This window comes from Camelus bactrianus, chromosome 1 (assembly GCF_048773025.1).
Source record: "Camelus bactrianus isolate YW-2024 breed Bactrian camel chromosome 1, ASM4877302v1, whole genome shotgun sequence".
Taxonomy (NCBI): Eukaryota; Metazoa; Chordata; class Mammalia; order Artiodactyla; family Camelidae; genus Camelus; species Camelus bactrianus.
This window is the reverse complement of record NC_133539.1, coordinates 132737408-132764438: the sequence shown is the minus strand read 5'-3', so window position 1 is coordinate 132764438 and position 27031 is coordinate 132737408. Positions and strand designations below refer to the sequence as shown.

Sequence of the window (27031 nt, the reverse complement as noted above, 5' to 3'; positions counted from 1 at the left end):
AGGAAAATAGAATAATGGAGCAGAATAGAATGTTCAGAACTAAACCAACACTTATATTGACAATTGATTCTCAAAAAGGATGTAGTGGAGAAAGGATCTTTTCAACAAGTGGTGCTGGAAGAATTAGAGAGTGATATGCAAAAAAAAAAAAAATGAACTTTGATCCACACCTCAGAAAATATACAAAAATTATCTCACAATGGATCATAGATCTTAATAGGAAATCTAAAACTACAAAACAGCTAGGAGAAAAAGCATAGGCTTAAGCTTTATGACCTTGGGTTTGGCAAATATTTCTTTGCTATGACACCAAAAGTATATTCTATTTTAAAAAGAAACTGATAGAGTGAACTTTATCAAAATGAAGACTCTTCAAAGCTGTTCTAAACCCTGCTAAGCAAATGAAAAGACAAGCTATAGACAGAAGCTATTTGCAGATCATATATCTGATAAAGGTCTCTCTTTGTATCTGATCCAGAATAAAGAGGTCTCAAAACTCAATAATAATGCAAACACCTGAATGAATGAATGAGGCCAGAAAACACACTTCAGTAAAGATATCCAGATGGATAATAAACATATGAAAAGATGCTGATTAAAGATGCCATTAGTCATTAGAGAAATGCTTTTAAAAACCACAGTGAGATACTAGTACACATACATACAAGAATGAATACGATTAGAAAGACCGACCTTACAAATTGCTGGTAAGGAAATAGAGCAAGCAGAGCTGATACACACCACAAGGAATTTACAATAGTACAACCATTTTGGAACAGTCTTTAACAGTTTCTTTAAAAAAGGTAAATACCTATCTACCATATAACCCAGATATTCCTCATCTGGTGCTTTAGAAAAGAAAAGAATATGTCCATATAAAGACTTGTAACCAAATATTCACTGCAATTTTATTTATAATAGCTCAAGTTGTAAATAACCCATGCATCCATCAAGAAGTAAATGGAGAAACAAATGATGGTCTATCCAAACACTGCTCACAACAAACTATTCAGTAAAAACTCAGCACAAAACAATACTCTGCTATAAGAAAAATAAGCTATTAATACAGCAACACAGATTATTCTCAAAATAATTACACTGAATGAAACAAGTCAGACAACATAGAGTAGATACTGCATTAATCCATTCATACAACGATGTTGAAAATGCAGACCAATATGTTGTGATGGAAAGCAGATCAATGGTTTCCAGGGGAAGAGATGGGGAGGGAGGGAGGGACAACAAATGGCAGGAGAGAAGCTTTGTGGGTGATGGGTATGTTCACTCTCTTGAATGTGGTCATGGTTTCTTGGGGATATTCTTATGTCAAAACGTATTAGCTGTACACTTTATACGTGTGAAAATTACTTTGCCAAGTATACCTCAAAGCTGTTTTAAGAAAAAAGGCACTTCAGTCCTGATCCACCTCAGCGCCTGATTGGAGCGACATGATCAGTCCCTCACCCTGTTTGCCTAACAGGAAGGTAGAAAACCTCTCACGGAAAATAACATATGGATTTTTCATTTGCAATGTCTGCCATGTAATAAAGAATTTCAAGACATGCAACATGTCAAGACTATATAACGGATTATATGAGAATAAGAAACATTAGACAAAGGATGCAAACCCCCAGGTGATGTAGGCATCAGAGTTACCAATAAAGGCTATAAAATACTTTTAATATATTCAAGAAAATAAGGAAATTATGGGAGAATAGACAACAGGGTAAAGACTTTCACCAGAGAAATATACTGGAATGTATTTTTAAGAGAAATCAAACAGATACTCTAGAACTGAAGCTTTCAGCTCTGGAAACAGGTAAACAGAGCTAATTAGGATCCCTTTTAAGTAAAACTTTCAGTAATGCCGGGTAAAATACAACAACAAATGTAACACAGAGCTAACTATGGAAAGAGAAGTTCCCAGGTGACAATACAAAGAGGACACTTAAAGCCCAGAGTGGTAATCTTGTGAGCTGATGCCACCACACCCTGCAGGGAAGGGGTTTTAATCTGCACTTAAATAGAGATACAATGTCCATTTAGGAAAAAGGGTCCATACCAGATGTAGAAGACACTTCCTTTATATCTATATAGTCAGAGACAGAGATGTAAAGTGGCAGCAGAGGTCACAGTGACACAGGGCCCTGGGCCAAAGATTGTGAACACCTCTGCAAGCTGGGAAAGGTAGGAGGACGAATCCCTCCCTAGAGCCTCGGTGTGGAACGTAGCCTTGGCCACACGTTGGTTTTAGCCCACTGACAATGACTTTGCACTTCTGCACAATAGAAGAGTGAGACGATGAATGTGTATTGCTTTAAGCCACTGAGTCTGTGGTCCTTTGTTACAACAGCAAAAGGAAAGAAACTCAGGAACCAACATGAACATGAACCCCAAGCTGCCTGCTGTGCTGGCAGGAAGTTCTTTGTCTCTGATCCTGAGGGAGTCTCCTGTCTTCTGGCAGCATCCACAAACTACCTCATGCTAACTTGACAGCTTGCAGAGGGTTAAATCTTAACCCTGCACAGTTCTTCATATTTAGTTAATAAAAATGATGGTGTCATCATGGGTATTTTTCTATCTTTTAAATACCCTTCAGTCTTCTAATAAAGCTACCTCTAATTGAGAGACAGTGTAAATAGTTTTCAATCTTCATAATAAATAACTGTGGTTTTATTTGGTTATTTAAATTATGAATAATAATATTCACTTTAGTAAAAGTTATTAAAATCAACATTGTTTAATGAAAATATCATTTCTTTTTGCATGAACATGTATTAACTACAATAAATGTTCCATGCTTTGTTCTACGATTTACTGTTAGAGCCTTAAAGAATAATATTTTCCTCAAAAGATATTATGGCAAAGGGATTTCTTTTGGTGGAACAGTTCCTACATCAAATCTGGTGCATGGCTCAGGCCACTGGGAACCTAGAGTTGATAGAAATTAGGAGGCATTATAAACACAAAATGATTTTTAATGAATTAAACAACTGGATGTGTGAAAACAAAGAATCCGAGAATATTCTAGTGAAATAAATGTATTTTTCAGCTTAAGCAAGACACTGGGTGAATAAATCTAAAATGAAAAAACCACCCAGAGATCAGCAGTGAGTCATGCATGCAGTGTGACTGATCAAAACCAAGTTGTTTCCAAACCAGTGTGCAGGCTTGATGCCTTCATGAATCAAGTCTGTGTGGCACCAGGTCACCTCGAATACATGTTGATGAGGTATTTATAAGCCCTTCACCATCCCAGCACAAAGCCCACACATGAGCCACAAGACCATCACCTACACATCTGCAAAACACACAGAATGGTGAATAGCACTTTTCTTGTTCAGTAGCCGGTGGCAGGGCACTGTGAGCAGACAGAGATACAGGGACACAGAGACACAGAGGCACTTCCCCTCACTCAGCTGATAACCTTCCGTGCATTCCTGGGGACAGGATTGTCATAAAATGCACCATGGATTGATCCTCCTCCTAGGAAAGGAACGGTAGGTCTGTCCTCAGGTTGGAGCAAGGGTGGCCGGAGGATCTCAGAAGAGCTGTTTCAGCACAACCAATAGAATTTTCGGCCACCGTGACCACGAGAGACAGGTCTCCTGCCATCCCGGTAGGCACTTGGGCTCCTGACAAAAGCTGGGCTCAGTAAAGGCTTGAGTAGAAGGCACAGACCTGAGGGTTGCCCCAGCAAGAGACAGGAGGTAGGGCCTGGTTTATACTGCTCTAGGTGTATCCCAGCCTCATCCGAATACGAAATCAGAAATTTGCAAAACAGCAGAGCTGGGATGGATCATCTACTCCAGACTCCTCACATTACAGTTTAAAGGGTGGCAGCCCTGGGAGGCAAAGCAACGTGCTAAAGGCAGAACGTGGAAGAGGCAGCGCGAGATAAAATGCACCGTGCCAACCCCTGTTCAAGGATGCTGACACTGAGTGTGGGGCCAAGGTTTCCAACGAGGAGAATGAGACAGTGTAAATACTTTGTTCCCCCCAAAACCCCAAATATTTTTTAATGGCACAAAACTCACCTTAACTAGCTCTCTTCTGAGGGGGCTCTCTTCTGCTTCTTCGTCTTTCTGTCTGTCTCCATTTCTCTCTCTCAGACAAAAACACATACAATTTTGTGAAAAGGGACTTCCTGCCATACAAAGACAAAATTCATATCTTCAAAAATACACCTGACAATGCACGTTTCTCAATTCAAGTCTTTGTGTGGGGTCTGGGCAACTGGCTTATTTTCTAGAACATTCGGTGGTTCGAAAATCAGATCATCTTCCCGAAAGGAAGAGTTCTGGTCCGTGTTGATGAAGTTGGGGATGTCACATTTCATGAGCAAGTTCGGCTCCTCCTCTGGCCACCTGCTGCATCTGATGGCTTCCTGGAGCCGAACATCACTGTCAAGGGCTATGGTTGGGATACCAGCTTTGGCCTTGTCGAAGTGTCCCACTTCATTGACGTAGCTGTGAAAGATGGACCTAGATTCGTCATTGACCTGCCAGAGAACATCTTGGGCACCAGCGGTCTCCCAAAGTCTGACACAAATCTGTTCAGTCTGAATCTGTTCTCGGGAGACTCTGCATTGCTATAAAGAAAACCAAAATAAAATATCGCTCACACTCTAGCTCGGTGACCTGAAGAATCATAGTTTTTGCCATCTACTGAGAGCAAACCCCTGCAGAGAGCATGCTGACAAGCACTGGAAGTGAGAGACATCACTTCTGAACACATACAATTACACCCAAGGCAAAAGTCTCAAGTGAGGACCCTTGGAAAATCCTGAAAAGACATCGCTCCCTGAGAATCCTCAATATTGGTGTCTCGCACACCAGTGTTTCTCAGTGGGACAATCAGATCATCTTCATCAGATTTAGTTAAAGTGCTTCTTAAAATGCAGAATTCTGGTGTGCACACCCTCAGAGTCTCAGAGGTAAGGACGGGTAGTCTGTATTTTCATAGCCACCAAGATCACTAAACATGCTCAGGTTTAGCACCGCGGTCTACATCGGGTCACCTGAGCATCGACAATGCTGTCTCATGTGGTGGGGTGGCCATGTGTGTCAGGGTGCTGTCCTACCCACGTGACTCCCCTGATTCTCAAAACTCACAGTGCAGCCCCATTGGGCAAGAAATACCACCATTTCACAATGCATACTCAAGGCGCCCGACTGACAGATACAATCAGTGATAGGAGAGGGGACAAAACTCAGCTTCCTGATACCTTCTTTCACTTACTGTGGGACAAATGATCAATTCAATGGTAATAAATTAGTGAGTGAGTGAATAAGATGACTCGTTATTCCCACGAGTGCCTGGAAGAGCGAGCCTGGGCACACTGAGAACCGTAACAGCCCATCTACGTAATTGCCATCCTCCCGAGATCTATGTAAAGGTTACTACCACGCAGGCAGTGTCTCCTGAAGGGCAAGAATCATGTCTGAACACACTCTCAAATCCAGAACAGAACCTGACAACAATTAGGCTCTGGAGTCTGTGTTTAGCGAGTGTGGAATCTCAGTGATTTCAGCTCTTAGACCTTGCCTTCCCATCCTACCCCTCATGATATGGCCCCTAAGACCAGTTCTTTCAGGGCTGGGGCCACGGAACCCATTTACAGGACTGGAAGAATCTGATCATATAAACCATCCCCCAGATTATCATCAAGTGTCACCTGCATTTCAGGGATCAGTAATTCCAGAAGCTTTGCAGTTCAGGCAGCTGAGGGATTTTTATATCAGCTCTGTCTTCTACTGTGACTGCCTGGGTGATATCCGACAAGGAATTCTCAAAAGCCTGAGCTTTTCCTTTCAGGAATAATCTAATTAACAAATCTCGCTGACCACTCAACCAATGTGATGTGAAGATCAATGATTTACACAGGAGTACAACATTCACTAGGTCGTGGATTTATAATCAGAGAAAAATCATTTGAGAAAGATTGACAGAATTTAGCTTTAATGCAAATTTAAGTATTCTTACCTTTCAGTAAATCATCTTCCCCTACTTATCACTTCACCCAAGTTTAAAAGATATTTGAGAACAGGGATGAGTGTGCCAGCAATCTGTGACCCAATAACCTAAAATGTCACCTAGGAAAAAGAGAGGAGTAACACATTTTTAAAAAGCATGGTGAGGATGGCGGGGCCGTCCCCCAACTCCACACTAAGGAGCTCTGAGTAATAGCTTTCCTGCCTGCCTGGAGCATCAGCTGATGTGAAAACCCACCCAGAAACCTCACTGTCCAGCAGCTCTTCCGTAACACAGGCTACACTTCCTCAGAATTAAGAATTGGGTCAAGTAACCCCTTCGCTGAAGAATAAAGACAAAGGAGAACAAGAGGTTTCTGCCCCTCCCCAGGGGAGAGCCCAGACCTTGGGCTGCATGCACTGCACCCACCTCCCAGGAGAAGAATTAACTGGAGAAGGTCTTTCTGCGAAACTGGGGCAGCAAAGTTTGAGATGGGAACAAATTGACCAGCTGGCCAGGGACAGCCCCCTTCGTCGCTGCCTTGGCAGCTGCCTCCTCCCCCTCAGCACATCCTGCCCACCTCCAGTGGCTAAGCTGTCAGGGAAACTGTGCTTTGGGACCTGGGGCAAAAGAGGCTGCCCCCAGGCCAAGCTGCGGAAGAGATGGGAGCTAAACCACCAGCTCCCAAGCGGCAGGCTCCATACCCCCGCCAACACCCCGCCGCCCCCTAACCCTACTGCAACCCCGGGGCAATATGACCCGGAGAAACGTGACCTGGGAACGAGGGTCGGCCACGTCAGGCCTCCAGAGAGATGGGAGCTTATCCTCCACCTCGCCAGGGGCAGCCCCTCTCTCCTCTCCAACACCTGATCTCACCGCGCCCACCTCCCAGGAGCAACCTGACCGGGTGTGGGGTGTCAGGCGAATCTTGCGCGGGAGAGGCCATCCCCAGGCCAGGTCAGTGGAGAGGAGAAGAAGTGGCCCCATTAGGCGGGGCAGCCGGACATCGCAGCTGCCTCTGCACTTCGACCGCATCGCGCCCTTCTCCCAGGAGCAAGCTGACCTGGAGACGGGCATCCGGCTTCTTGGGCAGCAGAGGACGCCCCCAGGATTGGCAGCGGGGAAGAGGAGAGCAAATTGACAGGCTCAGCGCTGCAGGTCTTCTACCCCCGCCGTCGCCACCCCCGCACCTTAAAGGCACCGCCAAGGGCACCCCTCCCCCAGCAGGTTGAATGGGACAGGTGTGTCTGGTGATCTGGGGGAGGAGAGGCCACTCCCACACCAGGCAATCGGGGAGACGGGAGCCAATCCACCAGCTCCCCAAGGCAGCCACCTACCCCCGCAACAGCCACCTCTCTTGACCCCTGACCTCACGGTGGCCTCCTCTAGGGAGCAGGCTGACCTTGAGATGGACGTCCGGCGAACTTGGGACAACAGAGACCGCCCTCAGGGCAAACCATGGGGGGAAATGGGAGCAAATGGACCGGCTCCATGGGAAAACCTGCCGCTGCTGCCACCACCCCCAACGTACCACGCCCGCCTCCCGGGGTCAGGCCGACTAGGATACACGTGTCCCGTAACCCAGGGCAACAGAGACCGCCCCCAGGACAAGCCTCGGGGAAGATGGGAGCAAATGGGCCCGCTCCCCCGCTGCAGGCCCCCGACCCCCGCCACCCGTGCACCCTGACTACCCTGCCTCCCGCCCCCAGCAGGCAAAGTGGGACAGGGGTGTCCGGGGACCTGGCGCAGCAGATGCCGCCTGCAGGCCACGCGGCACTGACATGGGAGCTAATACACAAGCTACCCAGGGGCAGCCTCCCTATCCCCGCAGCCACCACCTTACCAGCCCCCTGACTGCACCGCACCCATCTCCCAGGTGCAACCTCACCTGGAGTCGGACCTCAGGCAAATCTCCGGCGGCAGAGGTCGCCCTCAGGCCAGGCCGCGCGGGACAGAAGAAATGGAGCTACTCCCTGGAACGGACCCCCTCCCCCTGCAGCCGCCGCCGCCGCCTCCCAGGGGCAAGCTCACCTGGAGACCCGCGTCCCGCCTCTACGGCAGCAGAAGCTGCCACTGGCTCCGCCGCGGGGGAGAGCTGAGCGAACTGACCGGTTTCCGCGCGGCAGTCCCCCTAACCCCGTGGGCCCCGCACATTAATGGCACCGTCCCGACTCAGCAAGCTGAGTGGGACAGGCGTGTACGGTGACCAGGGGCAGCAGAGGCCGCTCCCAGGCCCGGCAGCCGGGAGAAGGCAGCTATTCCACCAGTTCGCCAGAGGCAGCCGCGCTCCGCCCCCCTGTCGCTGCCGCTGCCCCCTGACCTAACCGCCCCACCTCCCAGGAGCAAGCTTACCTGGAGTCCAACATCTGGCGAATCTCCAGCGGCCAAGGCCCCCCTAGGCCAAGCTGCAGGGAAGAGAAGAAATCGACCGGCTTGCCCTGGCAGCCTCCCACGCACCGCCGCCTCCGCCGCCCCAAACGATTGCACTAGCCTCCCGGGGTCAGGCTGACTGCGAGGATGTGCACTTGCCTTCTAATCCTGGCCACGTGAATGAGCACCTCCCTGCATCCCTACACTCCCTGCACCTCTGCACCCCTGCCACTATCTGCACTTCTGCACTGCCTGCACTTCTGCACCCCTGCACCCCCGCATCCCCTAAACTTCCTGCGCCCTCCACAGCCCCTGCACCCCTGTCACCAGTTACACTTTTGCACTGCCTACACTCCTGCACCCCTGCATGTCCCACACACCACCTCTTGGGCCTGTGGCAGAGTCTCTGCTGTTAGACCAATGCACAGGAACTCACATCTTTGCCAGTATATGATGCATCAGTGGACGTCTGGGGTTGGCTGCAGGAAGGTACATGTTCCCGGTCACTAGCCTGGGCCACTAGGGTGATCTCTCTGAGGTCACCAAGGGCGGGCTCAGAGATGCTGTTTTCCGGGAAGAGAGGAGTTGAAACAGGTCTTGAGGGCAGAGCTGTGCTCACCAGGCCGTCCACGCTTCATGTTTTACACAGGGCTTCGGAGAAGTGAAATGGATCCAGCCAAGTAAGACCGGCCTGCTGTACGCCCACCTCAGTCCTGGGCTTTGAGTCAGACCGACTGGCTCCCACCCTCACGGCCCAGTTTTGGTACCTGAATGTTCCCTTTGAGGCATCCCATCAGTTCTCATGAAGAAGTCTGGCTGCTTCCACCCCATGGCCCTCCCTCCTGTGCTGGCCTCAGGAAGTTTCCTTATTTGGGGAAGAAGGCAGCCCACCCCCTACCCCACCCCTCACCATGCTCTCACCCAGGCTGCTGCTCTCTCTGCCCATCAGAGTCTGGAAAGCCATCCCTCTTCAGTTATGTCCCTTCTGAGATGGACTTGCTTCCACTCAATTCTAGGCGAGGATGCACCATGGAATGCACTGGGTAAGAGAACCAAAATAAATACTTTCTTCTGTGAGGTTTTCTGTTTATCTACTGGGATGGGCTGTGTGTAGTTTGCTACAGCTATTGGTGTGAGAGGCTAAAACAGCCTGTGTGTCCTTGTTTTCATCTCCCCGCTGTCTTTGGGTTTTCCCTTGACACTCCTGAGACATTTACTTCTTTTAGTTTTATTCCTGTTATTACACAGGGGCCCTACTGACATGGAGGTAAGGTGTTGGGGGAGCAGGACAGAGCAGGGCATCTGTAGTCCTGTGATTAGTTCTCATTGAGCCTATGCCCTGAGCTGTGACCTCCACAAGTGTGTCTCTTTCCCCCCACCCCAATTTGGGTGAGACAGAAGGGATTTCCCTTCTCCCAGGTTGGTTAGGCTCTGGTAAAATAATTTCTCATTAAAAAAACAAACAAACAAAAAACAACTTCCCCAAATGAAACAGAATGTTTTGGGTATATTTCAATAGAGTTATTTTCTCCTTTCCAGGCAGGAAGCATGAGGAGTTATCCTCTGAGGCCTTCATTCTGAGAACAGGACACGGTCCTGGAGGTAAAATGCATGAAAAAGAGCAGGGGGCCCCTCTGACTGGCCCCCTGGAGTTGTCACACTCGGACTTCCCCACGCTGAGACTTCCACTGGCCTCAGGGACCTGTTAAATCTGCCTGCCCTGGGGGTTGTTACAAAAGCGGGTTCTGCCCTGGGAGCTGTGACTCGCCAAGCCTGCCTGGCTGCCTCTCTGTGTTGGGAGCAGATTTTCCCCTCATTTTTCTGGGATCTAAGAAGTACAGTGGGATTGCAGCTCCCTCAGCTCTGGTGTTGTTTTCAGGACAGAAGGAGCAATTTCTGAGCTCCACACGAGCTGGAACAAAGGCTGGAATCCTCCCCTCCTCTGCCTCCGTGCAATAAGTGGCTGTGGTTCTAGCCGAGTTTCTGAAGATGTGGATTTAAACACACACATCCCAGCCCCTACAGGAGCACACAGTCCCATAAATCCCCCCAGTTTCCACTGGTAACTACTGAGCTGATGGGGACACGGGTTTCGGGTCCACAGAGGCCTGACTGCACTACTTGCTCCGTGGCCTATTAACGTGGTTGCTCTGGGTCTTGTCTGAAGTGGCTTGCTTACCGCACCTGGTACATGGGAAACACAAAATAAGTTCTAGAAACTTCACTTTTTCTCCCTCCAGGGCCTTCAAACATAGAAAGTATTAAGTGAACTCAGACGGCCTAGTCACCGCAATGAGGTCCGTCCAGCCTGGCTCTCCTGAGTGATGGGCACTGACTTGCACCTTAACTCGGAACAGTAGGGGAACCGCCTTCTTCTAACTGGGCCTCTCCCCACACCGGGCACGCCCTCAGCTGAGACGGTGTCAACTCCCCCATTGAGGTGTGTGCTGGTGGCTTCAGTGTGACCTGGCCCTGCCGGGATATGAACCTGCAGTGAGTGAGGTGGAGGGTCGGGTGGAGAGGGGTCCCTTCTGGGGTGGCAGGGGGCCCGGTAGCACCCAGCCCGGCCTGGTGCCTGGGGCTCCCTAACACCTCCTACAGCTCCTGGGTTGGCTCCGGTCCTGGCCAATCCATACACCCTCCCAGCATCTTCTCATTAAGTCCCTTTTTGCTTTTATCAGCGAGAGGTGGCTTCTGTTGCTTGTTCAGTGAAACAGTACATAGGGAAACCAGACTATTTCTAACATCAGTAAAATACCAACCTCAGTTATCTCGCCGGGCAGACCGTGCAGCACAAAGGCCTGCAGAGGGCTGTGCGAACGGCTTACGTGAAGGGTCCTCATCATCTGTCTTCAGAGATGCAGAAGCTGGTGGTTCAGGTAAAACCTCAGGGAGGGATTGAGGAATCCAAAGCTGGTTGGTTTCAAAGGCTAACTGGTCAGACCAGACCCCTGAGCTGTGGTCAGAAGCCTAGCTCAACATCACGCAGACTCAGCACCCTAAGTGCCAGGTGGGGGCGGTGGTGTTCCCTTTGCAGGCTCTCATTGGGGATTCACTGTAGTCCCTTAAATGCAGCAGAGATTCCAGCCCCCTTAGCCCCCACCCTGCGTGTTCCATGACACAAATCCCGGGAGTGTTTAATTTTCATCTTTGTTTAGGAGGATGAAGGAGGGGCAAGAGGAGACATAAATTCATACTGACTGACACAAGGTCACAGCCAGTACCTCCTCCTTGGAGAGATATGTGCTCCCAAAATGGTGGCTGGGGGGCTGGGCGGAGACCCTCCACTGGTCCCAGAGGGACTCCCTCATCTGGCCACAACTGATGGGTTGGACAACAGATCCAGAGGGAGACAGAGCATCTTTCCTGGGAATTTGGAACTGACACACAGAAATCAAGTTCACTCATCTGGGGATTGGCGAGGGTGAGGGGCGGTGGTTGGAAGTCAAATGAAACCAGAGCATGAGAGAAAGTTAGAAGTGAAAGAGAGAGAGACAGAGAGACTGAGCTTGTGAGAGCAAATAGTCAGAAAGAAGGAAAACAATCAGGGGACAGAGGAATTCCAGCTCTTGACTGTCTAGTTTGTCCTAGCCCATCAACGACCCCGCGGGATGGTTAATAAATTTCCAGTTTTGCAGATAAGGATAAAGGCTGAAAGAGGTGGGGGCTGGGTTTGGGTGCACAGTTAATTCAAGTGCCGCTGGACCCCTCATTTCCCATTGCCTGAAGGCACTGTAATCCTCACTGGGAACCCTGCGGTCCCCTGACAGCCCAGCACCCTGATCAAATGGCCCCTGCGGGAGTGGGAACCCCTCTGAGGGTGAAGAGTTCCCTGAACCGAGATGCCATGCATCAGCAGGCTCCTGCACACCCCAGGTTAACATCTCCACAGCTGTGCAGTCTCCCGACCCACTTCCCTCCCTGCCAGGCACCCCTTCCTTACCACCGAGTGTACTGCAGGAATTCAGACACAGGGATGCCCAAAGCAACACGAGCCCACCGGCTATACAAACAGCAGACTCCCAGCCCCACCTGGGTTCCGAGGGGACAGTAGGCGTCCTCAGCTTCCATGTGTCTAAGACAATCTTCTTCAGCTGGTGGTTATAGAGAAAAATAAAAGGTCCAAAACATAGTTCAGTGAGGAATTCCTCCAAGGACCTGACTCCAGAGACTACAACCAGGGGTCCCTAACCCCCGGACTTGGGGTGAAGGTGGATTATTGATCAGCACAACCTCCGGTGGCCCAGCTCCTCAACTTGGCTGCCCAGAGTGGGCTGGGGGAATGGGTAAAGCCAGGGCACTCAGGAAGAGCACAGAGGACCTGATCTCCCCTCTCCGCACTTGTAAACCCTTCCTCAAATCTCAAGGCATCTGACAGAGAGCAGCCACCACAATAAGGAGATGCTCCCATCTCTTCACTCACTCCAGTCTGTTCACTTATATGCTGAGCATCCACTGGGTCCCAGGACATGACACATAGGATGGCCGATGGGACAGGCTTGGTCCTTCACCCTGGACCCTGTTCAATCTGATGGAAGAATGATCACTCATAAAGAGTTTCTCAAAATTATACAGAGACCAAAGACAAACTGCAGAGTGAACCAAATTTAAAAATATATATGAAGATCCCCCAGTCTCCCCGCCTAAGGTTAACAGCATAAAGCAAAAAGATCTTGCCTTTGATCACCAAGGAAGTTGTCACCCCCTCTCAGGTGGAAAGGACAGTTATTCTTTGAGCAGGACACAGAAGTGCTTCATCGGATTGGACCAAGGCATCTACAGTCATTCAGCAAATGTGTATAAGCTCCTACTACGTACGGGAATCTCCTAACTAGACCAATTCACAAGGTTCTCGGGCTTTATCAGTCAACAAAATAGACATGACTCCCCATCACTGGGGGCTCAGAGTTGTAGTAGAGGAAACAGGCAGCATGTTGGGGGTAGTAAGAGCTTGGAAAAATTAAAAAAAAAAAGAGTGATATGAGCAAACTCCGGTGATGGCGGTGGGGTGGGAGGCAGGCAGGAGGGAATAAGGCAATCCTGGCAGATCTCACGGAGTAATGAACTTGAAGCAGAATAGATCCGGAGGAAGAAGGAAGAGCCGGAGCCAGAGGCCCCCTGAGTGAGGGGGAGAGTGTGGGCAGAGAGGCAGAGCACGCCGGGTCCTGAGGCCTTTGTGACGACTTTGGCTCCTAATGAAATGATGACCCGTTTAGTGAGTTTTGAGGGGAGGGGTGATATAGTCCAACTTAAGCTTTTGTGTTTGTGTTTTTTTGTGGGAGGTAATTTATTTATTTTAATGAAGGTGCTGGGGATTGAACCCAGGATCTCTTTTTTTTTTAACATTTTTTATTGATTTATAATCATTTTTGAACCCAGGATCTCTTGCATGCTAAGCATGCGCCCTACCACTGAACTAAACCCACCTCATCAATGTATGCTTTTGCAGGCTCCCTCTGACTCTGTGTGGATGAGAGATTGTAGGAAAGCAAAGATGGAAACAGGAGGCTATTGGTGTCCAGGAAGGGCTGAAGGTGGCTCTTAGGAGGGCGGGGAGCAGGGAGCAGGTGGTTAAGAAGACAGAATACCCAGAATTTTCTAACAAGCTGGATTTGCTGTCTGTGTGTGTAAGAGAAAGACAGAAAGAACATTGTTCCAACATCTGGACCTGGACAATGGGAGGGATGTCCTCTCCATCCACAAGGGATGGGACAAGGTGGGGCTGAGCAGGTGGAAAGGGGCTGGTATCAGCTCAGTTCTTCAATGTCATGGTTAAGGTGTGTATTACATATTGCCACAGAAATGCCTAATAGGTAGAGGAGTCTGTTTTCTTTTTCTTTTTAACATTTAAAAAATATAATTTAAATGTATTAATTGTATTATGTGAATGATTTGGGAAGTTTGTTTCATGCCAAGGTATATGTTATATATAGCCAAATGGAAAATATATCAGAAAGGGGAGAAATGAGGGCTTTCACATAAACTGACTGTCCATAACGTAGGTAAAATTTCAATAAAACCAGTGTTCAGTGCAAAAACCTCATCTTGGTGTTACATAAAAATAAATGAAAAAGGACTATGTTAATATATCATTATTTCATGTTACATAATAGCCCCAAACAAACACACTGATTAACTATGAGGCTTGTAGAAATGCTATTCGCTTTTTTCACATAAATACAGAAATGCAGAAAGGTTCTAAGGTAGAATAAGCATCTTAGTGGAAATAATACAGATTTGAGCATTTTACATGATATATATATTTACTGATACAAAATTTGGAAAAGTAATTACATAGTAGAACATATGTATGAATGTGAAAGCAAGATTAATGAAAGAAAAAGAATGTGAGTCTCAGGGATAAAGGTCCAGATGGAAAGGGCAAATCAGGGAGTTTTGGAGAAATCGAGAAATTGATGGCATGCCAATTTCCAAGGCTGGGTTGCTTCCACCAAAGGAATAGCAGAGAGAGAGATGAGAGGCCCAGGAGCCAACCCTGGGGCACACCCACAGTGTATGTTTGGGAAAAAGAGGAGACATTGGCAAAGGACCAGCCAGTAGACCAAAAGCAGAACACAGACAGAGCGATGGGCTGGAGTTTAAGTTAAGCAGGAACACGGGGGAGGAGGGATGGAAGAGCTGGGTCAAATGCTGCCGAGGGTCTACGCATGATGAGGACTGAAAATTGACCGCTATATTTAGCAACGTGTGGTCACTGATGGCCTTGACAGGGCAGTTTCCATAGAGCGAGGGATCAGGGGAAGAGCCAGAGTGGGTGTAAAAGGGGATGGCTCAAGAGAAGATGCAGACAGTGAGTTTAAACAACTCCTTAAAGATTTGCTGCAAAGACACAGGGTGGCAATTGGTGGGGGTGAATTAGGGTCAAGGAGTGCTGTTTGTTTCTTTTAAGAAGATGGACGTTTATATACTGATGGGAGCCAACTAGCAGAACAAAATAGATGAGGTAGTGAAAGAGAGGATGGTTTTGGGAGTGACAACCCAGAGAAGATGGGAGGGATGGGGCCCTGGGGACTTTTCGAGGAATTGGCTTTCGATGTCACCTGTAATAAGAGGTGGGGCACCGAGAGTGAGGTCACAGACAACACTAGGTGAGCGGATGTGCTGGGAGTTGCTTGTGAAACTTCTCTTCTGTTGGCTTGTTTGCTTGTTCAAAGTAGAAAAGTAACCTTACCAGCTGAGGGATGAGGAGGAAGAAAGAGTTACTGGAGCCATGAGAAGAAGATAAGAAAGAGCCTTCCAGGGAGAATGGGACAGTGAAAAGAGCAGGGGGAGATGGGGGAGTGCGCTCCCAGAAAGTTACATTTTCTCTTTGACGTCCCCAAATGTGTGATGTGTGATTACCCTTCCTGCTGTCTACGAAATAAAAATTAAGTATGGTTCAGAGGAAATGCCATTTCATTCTAAGAGGCTACCTGTTTCTCAGGAATGGCCATCTTAAACTGCAAATATTACAAAAAATGTTGAAAAGATGAACCTGTGTACCTAAAATCCCCTATTTTCTATTAATCTGTTTACTATTTAATTCCCCTATCAATAACTCATAACCAATAATGCCATGATGGAGGTACACTGATGCTTAAAAGGAAATGAGATCTGTATCCTTTTCCTAAATTCCATGGCTTCCTTAATATACAGTTCCCCTTGGAATTTAGGAATGTCTGGTATAAGAAGTGAGAAACAGTTTGAGAAAATCCCGGCTCAGAATTACACAGCACAACCGCATCTCAGAAGTATATACAGCCGTAAAGAATTTTAGAAGCAAAACTCCGTAACTACTCTTAAAGACTTTTGCAAACCTGGGCCTGCCCAGATGTTTCCAAACTGGAAAGGGACTCCAATCACTTGCCTGGTACCGGACCAGAGGCTGGCCAGCCTTTTCTGTAAAAGCGAGAGAGTAAATATTTTCAGTTTTGCAGATCATTTTGTTGTAACCATGCAGGTCTGCAATAAGAAAGCTAAGAGCACTGGGAGACAGGAAACAAATGGGCATGCCCACACCCTCCCTTCCACTCAGGGCAGCTTCTCTGTGGTGGGCAGTTTTGCCACAATAACTTGTTTCTTTGTTTCCATTGGTTTCTTTTTTTCCACCTTACTGCTCAAGCTCAGAAATTCAGGTGGTCCTGGTCCTTCAGCATCCATGCAGAGAGAAGGCTGAGTGGGGTTGGGAACCCCACCTGATGGAGAAGAGAGATTGCTGGGAGGGACACTACGGTGGCCACCATGACACGAGACAATCACACCTTCTGGGGTGAAAGGGAATGAAGACAAGGGAGGGACAGAGCAGTGGGACCCCTAGGTCGCCTGCCAGGCTTTCTCTCCCTCCACAGCCACCCTGGGTGCCTGGGGGGTGTTGGGATTCAGCTACGGTGATTAGGCTGAAGGGACTCAATATAAAGGACCATCCAGCTCCTCACTAGGTTCCAAACGCAGCCCCTCAAAGTCCACCCTCTGAGTTTCTGGAACTCAGCTGGAAGAATAAATGAGCAGGCCAGATCCAGAGCCCAAGCCAAACACGACGGTGGTCACGTGGGGTTTTAACCCCATGCTCAGTGGTAGGGGACGCCTTGCAAATCTGCAGAAATCCCTGTTCCACCTCATTCCTGGGGGAAACCCCAGATCTCCTTCTGCTCTGTCTGTTCTTCTCTTGATGCTATTGTCCTGGATGGATGCAGAGTCTTTGAACCTGGCCCTCCAAACGTACATAAGCAGCCTGTTCGATAAAACAAATTATGCACTTTTTCACATTTGCCAGTTTTTTGATTCCAGAAATTTTGCGGGACTCATTCTCACAGTCTCCTGTGCCCCCACCACTTGGTGGCCCTCTGCTCATGGAAACACGATTTCCCACAACTGCACCCTGCCTCCCAGCTGGTCAGAGGGGAAAGTCCCACAAAGACACAGGTGATTGTGAGGATCCTGTCCCCCAGCAGAAAGCCTACTCCTGGAGCCACGGACAGGGATCTGGCCTCCTGAGCCGCTCAGCTCTAATTCAAAGCCTAAACTGGGGGCCCCGAACATTGCTGACTGACTTTCTGAGTCACCTGGACTGGAGGGGCCTGATTTATCTTTCCAGGAATGGATGTAGTGCAGCCTCCATTTTCAGGGCTGATATTGACGATGGATCTAGTTCCCCCCACTGCACCGCAGGAAGGAGAGGCCCTTCCATCCCACAGCTTGGAAACCCAGCCCAGGTAAGTTCTGAAGCAGTGTATTGCTGCCAGGTCCAGTATCCCTGCAGAGTGGCCTCTGTCCCTGAATGAGCCCCTTACCTGGGCCTTTTCTGCCCCGACACAACCACACCCCAGTCTGTGCCAGAGATCTGGGGCTCTGTGTGTCCAGGGCACACAGTTGGGACCTGAGCCAGGTGTCCCCTGGGCCTCAAGGGGGAGAGGTCTGCCTCTGCATCAGGGGAAGGTGATCCCTCATGGCTGGCAGGACGCTCTCAATATGGACCTCCAGGCGCCCAGGGAGCAGTTTCCCTGCAGGTGTTAGAAGCCATCATCAGGAGGGCAGGCCCCTCTTTGTGCAGACCATCGCGCAGTGCTGGGCCCACGTGCTGACCACAGAAACCTACATGTCCCCAGGTTACCCCAGGCAACCTCACAAATTCGTCACTTGGTGACCTGGGTACCACGGGATCATTGGCCATCCCATGAGGGTGGTCCTTGCAGGCATGGACTCCAGGTGCTCCCGTTAAGAAATCCCCCTGGGTTTCTGTGGTCACAGAGCCCACACCAGAAGATTCTAGTCCTGCAGTGACCACCACAGCAGTCACCTCCCCTGTGCATGTCCAGGAACAAATGACAGCAATTTATTGCCAGGAATCGTGATGAACAAGGGGGTGGGATTCCATACTAGTTTTAGGATCCTGGTAACTCACTCTGCACCCCAAAAAGCATCCATGAGAAATGTGTTTATTGGGATATCTGTGCCCCTAGAAGAGCTGTTCCTCAGGGCTCCTGGGACCCTCCAGCCCCTCTCAAGGTTCTCAGAGCTTGGGTCTAAATTTCTATCTCCCTCCTTTGGTGTACAGCCACCTGTGTCTCGTGATCACAGGTCACTTTATTGCATGACTTGGCATGTTCTTAGTTCTCGTCCTCCACCCCTGCACTAGACTCCCACGATGTTCCCACTGACCCTTGGCTCCCTGGGTGGGTCAGGGGGCCCTAAGTCTGCACCCTTCACTCTCCTCCTCTACCCCCAACTCTGAGGCCACCCCTAGGTGGACTGGAAGGTGTTTGTAAATGAGTCTTACACAAGGACATGACTGGACAAAGCAGGGCTCCACCCCCGGAAAGCACACCTGCTCCCTTCTCTGATGAGGACCCCACAGCCCCACATTGCCTCCAGGGGTCTACTCAGCACACAGTCCCCCAGTTCTGGGCAAGGCGTCTCCCTGGAATCCTTGCTTCCAGGCAGAGTCTCTCTGTCCTTCTGAGTTTAGAGTTGTTCCCATGTTCCTGAGCACCAAGGTGCCCAGCACAGACCCTTCACTGACCTGGAGAGACAAGGAAGATATGTGGCCACAGGTATCACAGGACACACCTGCTGGGACCCCAGGCCAAAGGGCCATCCTTCTGCCTTCTCAGGTGTGGATCCCGTGGTACCTTTTTGCAGGGGGCCCAAATGGGGAGTGGGGCCCAAAGCAGTTCATGGGGCTCTCTGGGCAGGGAAGACTTGGGCCAGGCAGCCTTGCCTGGTTTCCCTCCTGGGGCACTCTGAAAACTCCTGCTCCTCTGGCTGTGGCTGGAGGCCCCCCAAACTTCAGGGCGGGGCCCTTTCTCTCAGCCTCCACTGCCTCCAAAGCCACGCTGGAGCTGGCATGGGGAAAGAGCTTTCTTGCCCTCTTGTGGCCAAGCTGCCAGAGGTGGATGCTGCGGGGAACTGGAAAGAGTTAGCAGTTGCTCAGATGTGAGTGGTTAGGCAATTTGACACCCTGTCAACTAGCCTTAAACATTGGAAAGAGGGCTTTCCCGGGAAAGCTGGAAGTTACTTTCAGTAATTTGTTTAAAGATTTCTTTTTTTTTTCCCTTAAAGACTCATAAAACCTCTCCCAGGTCATTCCTGGTATGGACCATTATCCAGGGATCAATCGGGAAATGCAGGAGGAGAGGGGTGGGGGTTGGGGAGAGGGTAGGTGAGATCAGAGCCCACAGAGAGGAGATGCCCCTCCCAGGAGCCACAAACTGGGCAGTGGCTGCTGGCATCCAGCTCTCCTGTTCTCAGGCCCATTTCATCTGTGGGGTGTTTCCAAAAGAAACAATGGTGGAAGGGCCATGGAGGACCCCTAGACCTCCCAGAATAGACAGGGGGAGCAGAGTCACCATGCTGGCCCAGAGCTTGGAGACAGACCTGCAGTGGAGACCACAGGTCTTCTGAGAAGCCAGTTTCGAAATAAAGGCAGTATGCGCTGGAATACCCATTTCGAGCAATTGCTTCATCATAGACATGTAATTTACATAGTTCTTCTCACCACGAAACTGTGTTCCCAACACGCTACATGAATGACGGCTTCAACACACATTCATTTCTGAGATGTGAACAAGTGTAGAGCTGCTCTTTCGTCCAGCATAATGGGCATGGTTACACCTAGGAAAGCTTACCAAGATTTCTCAGCAACAGCCAATTTCGAAATAAAGGCAGTGTGCGCAGGAAAAGCCGGTTGGAGTGAGGGCTTCCCCATACACATGTAAGTTATATAGTTCCCCTCACCATGAAACGCTGTTCCCAACATGCTACATGCATGAAGGTTTTGACACACATTCAGTTCTAAGAAGTTAGCATGTGGAGAGCCGCTCTTTCATTCAGCATAAAAGGCCTGGTTACACCCAGGAAGATTTACTCAGATGTCTCAGCTGGTTCCTTCACCCAGATTCAAAATAAAGGCCGTTTTTGCTGGGAAAGCCTGTTGGAGCGTGTTCAGAGCTGTTTCGGGCTCTGTCCCAGCTGGAGGGTGCAAACCCCAACCTCCAGAATGAGGGACAAGGACCCCACCGGCCAGGTGGTGTTGCCTTTGCTGGGGAACAGTGATCTTTGGGTTAGATATTTTGCAGCTCTCTCTAAAACCTGTTTTGACTTAAGTTTGCATCCTAGTCACCAGTTTCAGGGCAACAGAAAAAGCATATCCTACATCCCTTTGCACTGAAATCTTCCCAAAAGAGCAAATATTTGCCCATGAAAATACCAGCTGCTCTTCTAAGGCCCCCTAAATACCCAGCAGAGTGGCCGGTGCACTCTTGATCAGGAACAGGATGAGAGGGACCAGCGGTCTTCCAGCAGGCTTGGCCTGGTGTGGCAGCTGCGCTGTGGGTCCGTGGTGGGAGGGCCATGCAGGGAATCCTGTTTGAGGGGCCTCTGTGCACGTCTGCATTATGCTCTGAGGTTTCATACAAAGCTCCAGGCATCCTAACTGGTCAGATACAGCCCCCACCCTCGGGCTGGAACCACCAGGACCTCAGTACCTGTAACAGGGACGGTGCCCGGTGTGGGGAGAGGTCATGGGACACTCCGGGGGCAGGGGTAGTGGTGCTGGGGAAGGCAGGGGGTGCAGTGAATGGTGGAGGGAGCAGGGTCCCTTGCTTGGGGGTGAGAGTTCTTGGGGAGACCACAGAGCATGGCACACACAATCCCCACCCCATACCCCAAATTCCTAGCCCCGCCAACACAGGGGCTTCTCTGAACACTCTCACCGTGGCTAGCCTGTAAGACCGCACCTAACCCGGCATCTGGCACCCCTGCCCTATCTCCCCTCTTAGGACAGATCCCGTCTCCTTGGAAACTGCCCAGCAGCGTGAATTCAAGGCCGGCAGCGGGCCTGGAGGATCTGCACTTCAGGTGCCCTACCTGGCCAGCCGTTTGTGCCTTGGCTCAGTCCTCTATCTTGCCCAACGGCAGCCTGGGTCCACGTCCGGTGCAAGGGGAGGCCGCGGAGCCCAGGCTGAGCCACACACATGGACAGGTGAGGGTGCCCCCGCCCCGCTGCCCCACCGCCCCGCAGCCCCGCCCACTGGTGGCAGCACCGCCCCAGCATCCGGCCGGCGCCAGCTGCAGGTGAGGACGTCTGCTCGGCACCGCCCGCCCCGGCCCCGCCCAGCTGCCCCATAAGCCTCCCCCCAGCCCCCGTCCTGGCCGAGCCCTGGCTCCCATTGGCTCCGCAATTTCTGCCCTCTCACGTCTAGCCTCGGGAGGACACAGACGCAAGCGCTAGAGGAGGGCCCCGCGGCGTTGCCATGGCTACATGCGCCGCGCTCTGCGCGGGCCGGTGTGAGCTTCTGGGGCGGGCAGCGGGCTCCGGAAGTGTGCAGCTACCCGGGACCATGGCGGTGCTTGCTGCTGGGGCTGGCGGCTTGCTCGCCTGGGCGACTAGTTCTTGCCTGGTCAGTCGGCGGCCGACATCCTGTCTGGGGCGGCGTCCCACAGACGGTAAACGTACGGCCGCGCCGTTGGCGGGGCCAGTGGACATGGACCGGGGTGGGATCCGGGTTGGTGTGGCTGCCGGGGAGGCGCTGTGGTGCCAGGGAGCGGGTTGGGGCGGGGAGGACAGGGCTGGGGCACAGCCTCGGGCTTTCCTCCCCCTCGGGCACTGGGGCTGGGACCGCGAGTCCGGGTAGCCCTGCTTGGCCGCGGCCTCCCAGAACCCCCGGGAAGGGCAGGCTGAGGACCTGACTTTTATGAAGCGGGGCCTTATCCGGGTTTTGAAGAGCCCCAGAATCAGATGTTTGAATGGGGTGGTTTATCAGCCTTGTTTATCTGCAGGGAAATTTCAGTTCCATCCAGATGTTGGCTCCTTCGGTAAAACTCAGGAATAAGACAAGGGTCATTGTCGATTAGCAGTTATCTAGGGCTTGACTCAAAATAGACTGTGCGGGGTGTAGGGATGGTAGATGGGCCTTCCCTCTCAAAGTTGGCAGTCTTCTGGGATTAGAGGCCCCAGTTGAGGATTACATCTTCATCTGCGGTAATGGAGGTTGTGGGAACATTAACACAGATAAGGGAGGAGTGTGGCTGCGATAACTCATTAAAGAAGCCAGGACCCTTGCCTGGCTCTTGTGTAGGAGAGTCTCGCCTAGGGTAGGGCAGCAGTTATCAAAGTGTGTCTGAGGCCCCTGAGATGCAAGACTATTTTCATAGAAACGCCGGTATGTCACCTGCCTTTTGCACACTCTTGCACTCCCGAGTTTCCTGTGGGGATTTCCAGGGAAAACCTGGTCTGTGATATCACAAAACAGGGAATTTAGAGGCAGATAGAATTCAGAACTCACCAGTCCAAAAGAGTTTTGCAGAAATTAAAATCACTGCTCTTCTTCTCATTAATGATTTTTGTTTAGAAAAATATACTTATTTTTTGCTTAAGAGTATTAATGGTAACATGTAGTAGGTTGTTATTATTTTTAAGTGAAATCATAAGCATTTTTTAAAGTTCTTATTTAAGTTCTAACACAGGAACTATTGATAGATTTAACCCACATAAACAGCAGCCTTTTGGAGTCCTCAGTAATTAAGAGTGTACAGGGGTCTGTAGGCCAAGAAGCTTGAGAGCCCCTGGAGAATGTGTGCTCAGGTACTAGTCAGGTACTTAGCGTTGTTAGACAGATGCCAAGATGTCTTCTGCATGTGCTCCCGGACTCGAAGTAATTGGCCACATGGAGACGGGTGGGCAGTGCCTCCACTATACAAACCAGAAGCTGCTGAATGTGTCTGGATTGTAGGCCATGGGCTGTGCAGGGATTCCCGTTGTATCTGTTCTATCTAAGCCGGGATTCCTGTGCAGAGGCTTGGCCCTGAAGACCCGCTCTCCTTTGCTCCCTGCCAGGTACCTTCTGTGTGACGTCAACCCTCCAGAGGGCTTCAGCCTCCATAGGAGCGTCTGTATCCACATCGCCTTCCTCCTGAAGACCCTGCTGAAAATGGAGGAATCGGTGCTGGTGATACCCCCTTGGGGCCGCCTCTACCATTGGCAGAGCCTGGACATCCACCAGGTCCGGATTCCCTGGTCTGACTTTTTTGATCTCTCAAGTCTCAACAGAATCATCCCTGACACTGAGTACCAACCGTTCATTGCAGGGGAGATGGTGATCGTTTAACTGGGGCCAGACGGTTGTTGTTCTGGTTCTGATGTGAACATCAGGCCATCTTGCTTCGGGCTTGTCGGTCAGCTAAGGGGTCCTGCTCATGTTTCCCGCACTGCAGGTGAATTTGGTCTTTCCATAGTTTTTCTCAGGAAATAGATCTGAAGTGTATGAGATATGTGTTCCCTCCGCTCTGAAAATCCTGGCCTCCTGGTGAGATGGAGCGGTGACAAGAAGGCCACTGCCACACAGGCCTTGTCTAAGGAGGACTCGCTCCCTGGGTAGTAAGGGCCATTCTTACCTGAAGGAAAACACGATGTGTGTGTAGCATGGGCCACGTGCTGGGGAAGGTATGTAACCTCTCATTCAGTATAATTTGGTCCTGCTCAAGCTTCCCATTTTACTTTCCGTAAGAGGTAAGAGTTGAAGATTTTCTTTGAATAAAGGTATTTAGAACTTATCTTTTTCTTTAATTGAAATGTGGTTGATTTACAATGTTTTGTTAGTTTCAGATATACAGCTGTTTTGTTAGTTTCAGGTATACAGCATAGTGATTCAGTTGTACATATACATAGTCTATTCTTTTTCAGGTTCTTTTCCATTAAAGGTTGCAAGATACTGAATATTTTCCCCTGTGTTCTGCAGTGAATCTTTGTTGTTTGTCTATTTTACATATAGTAGTTTGTAATTGTTAATCCCAAACTCCTGTTAGTTTTCTAAGTCTGTGAGTGTGTTTTTGTTTTGTAAATAAGTTCATTTGTATCATTTTTAAAAATTCCACATACAAGTGATATCATATGATACTTGTCTTTCTCTGAGTTATTTCACTTTAGTGTGATAATCTCCAGGTCCATCCATGTTGATGTAAATGTCATTATTTCCTTCTTTGTTATGACTGAGTAATATTCTTCTATATCTAAATTCTACATCTTTATCCAATCATCTGTCTGTGGGTGTTTAGTTTGTTTCTATGTCTTGGCCATTGTAAGCAATGCTGCTGTGAACATTGGGGTGCAGGTATATTTTGGAATTAAGGCTCCCTCTGGATATATGCCCAGGAATGGGATTGCTGGATCAAATGATAAGTCTTTTTTTAGTCTTTTGAGGACTCACCATACTGTTTTCCACAGTGGCTGCACCAAACTACATTCCCACCAACAATGTAGGAGGGTTCCCTTTTCTCCACAGCCTCTCCAGCATTTGTGGTTTGTGGATGTTTGAATGGTGGCCATTCTGACTAGTGTGAGATGATAACTTATTGTAGTTTTGATTTGCATTTCTCTGATAATTAGCAATATTGAAACTTTTTTTCATATTCCTATTGGCCATTTGTATATCTTCATTGGAGAATTGCTTGTTTAGTTGTTCTGCCCATTTTTGGACTGGGTTGTTTATTTTTTTTTCTTATTATGTTGTATGAACTATTTATATAGTCTAGAATTTAAGCCATGTTCAGGCTCATCTTTTGCGAAAATTTTCTCCCATTCCATAGGTTGTCTTTTTGTTTTGCTTATGGTTTCTGTTGCTGTGAAAAAGCTGATAAGTGTAATTAGGTCCCATTTGTTTATTTTGTATTTTATTTCTGTTGCTTGGGTGTATTGCCCTAGGAAAACATTGGTGAGATATATATCAAATAATATTTTGCCTATGTTTTCTTCTGAGAGATTTATAGCGTCTTGTCTAATGTTTAAGTCTTTAAGCAATTTTGAGCTTGTTTCTTTTTTTTTTTTTTTTTTTTTTTTTGCGACTCTATTGTATGCTTTCGATTTGTGGTTATCTATTTTTTCAAGTATATCAACTCATTACTATATCTATTTCCTTTAGACTGACAATCACGTAGGCTCCAACACATCCTAAGAATAATGAGAAAAAAAAAAGAAAGAAAGAGAAAAAAATCTATCTTTTCATGCTACCGTCTCCCATTACCACCTTTTTGTATTTTGATGTACTTTTTCTTTTTTCCATCTTCATGTTTATTGTCTTGTAACTCGTTATTGCATTTCCAACTATGGTTTCCCGTTTGTATAGCATCCTGCTTTCTTTCTGTTTAGAATAGAAACTTTTAATGTCTCGGTTTGGTTCAATAATGCTGAATTATCTCCCCACTCCCCTCCCCCCTGCATCTCTGAATCCTCAGTGCAGGGAAGCCAAACCATCCTTGCCTTCATCGGTTCTGGGAAAGCAATCTTCATAGTGGGAAAGAAAACATTGAAAAATAATATTCTGTGTGTTGCTTTCTACCCTTGCCCAGAGAGTGAGAATCACCTCTGAAGGCGGAGGAAGAAAGTTGGAGGTGCGGGGCACAAAGTCTTTTGTCCTTTTGCTACTGAAAAAATGATTGCTTTTGTAATTAATCATGATGCCCTTTAAATTGGTGAGATCGAGATTCTACAGCTTCAGCGCCTGTGAATAACCAGCCGGGAGAAAGCTCTCCAGGGCCCCTGCAGTGGGAAAGGCAGCCCCTCTGAGCACCTGTTGTTCTGTATTCTTCCTGACTCCACAAGGGTTTGCTACGCACCGCACCGTGCAGGACGATGCAGTTACCCGAGGTGGAGGACAGGGAGACCCCTGCTGGGTGGAGAGCCACAGGAGCCCACATTTGAAGGACAAAGTGAAGAGTAGTGGGGCGGGCATAGGAGGAGAGGATGGTTGAGACCCAGGATGGTGTCCTGGAGTCCAGCAGGCGAGGCTGGCGGGGCAGATGGGGCCCTGGGGCATGGGCAGTCCTTGAGGGATCTGAAGCAAAGATATGAACCAAGAGACTGGATTCGTGTGGGCGTACAGCGCCCCCTGGATGCCGCGGGGCAGTGCAGCAAGCCCAGGAGGAGCGGGCAGTTCCCCAGAGTTGGGTTGACAGGTCACAACCAATTAACTGGGGACCGAGAGGTACCGAGATTTTGTTAACTTTTTGTCCCTCTTCCTGGAAAAAAGCTGCTTCCTGTTGAATAGCCTGTGTCATTAGTGAGAATTAAAGACATGAAGCAACATTTCCTCAAAAGTCATCCATTGTGTAGTTGTTAATAAGGGTCAAATGCAGACTTGAATAGACTAAATCAAACATTCATCATCGGATTTTAAAATCCTTTAAAATAAAAATTCTTGCTGTCTTTGTTCTTCATTTCAGGGTTCACTTGGTGATAATAATAGTAAACAAAGCAACAGCAAACCCTTACAGAACTCTGTCCTGCTGTTCCAGGAACTCTGTGTTCACGACAACCCAATGAGGTGGCACTTTACAGGAAGGACAGTCATTAATCACACAGCTAGTAAATGGCAGACCTGGGACTTGAACCCAAGCTGTCTGGCCCCAGAGCCCCCTCTCAGGCCTTTCACTGCAGCTCATCACTTGGCATGCCCGACACAGGCCAGCATTAAGGAGCAGCGTGACCTTGGCCAAGGCTGCTTCACCGCTTGGTCTCTGTTTCCTCATCTGTAGAATGGGGGTGTGGGCAGTGAATTCTGTGAGCTCAGTGGTCACTTCCTCCAGCTCTGCTATTCTACTGCTTTAAGTTAATTTATTAAGTATCTGAGCCTCTGAATGGGCCACACTGGAGCTTTGCTAGGACCTGGGTTACGGAGAAAAGTAAGATCAGCCTGCT

The 27031-nt window shown here is 49.1% G+C and overlaps 2 long non-coding RNA genes across 3 annotated transcripts; one reads left to right on the top strand and one right to left on the bottom strand.

Annotated features, from left to right (window-relative positions):
* Window positions 1–2734: 2734 nt before the first annotated feature.
* On the bottom strand, window positions 2735–21331 carry LOC141579038 (uncharacterized). 2 transcript variants are annotated; one of them, XR_012509954.1, is made up of 10 exons: window positions 21208–21331; window positions 16161–16242; window positions 12287–12871; window positions 11106–11229; window positions 9265–9382; window positions 8780–8906; window positions 6748–8378; window positions 5986–6095; window positions 4038–4591; window positions 2735–3486 (listed from the first exon to the last, which is right to left on the bottom strand). It is a non-coding gene; the product is annotated as an uncharacterized LOC141579038 (long non-coding RNA). The 2 variants fall into 2 exon arrangements; XR_012509956.1 differs by having other exon boundaries at window positions 2735–2931.
* Window positions 21332–21482: 151 nt separating this feature from the next.
* On the top strand, window positions 21483–24233 carry LOC141579037 (uncharacterized). Its single transcript, XR_012509952.1, has 2 exons — window positions 21483–21786; window positions 23177–24233. It is a non-coding gene; the product is annotated as an uncharacterized LOC141579037 (long non-coding RNA).
* Window positions 24234–27031: the final 2798 nt, after the last annotated feature.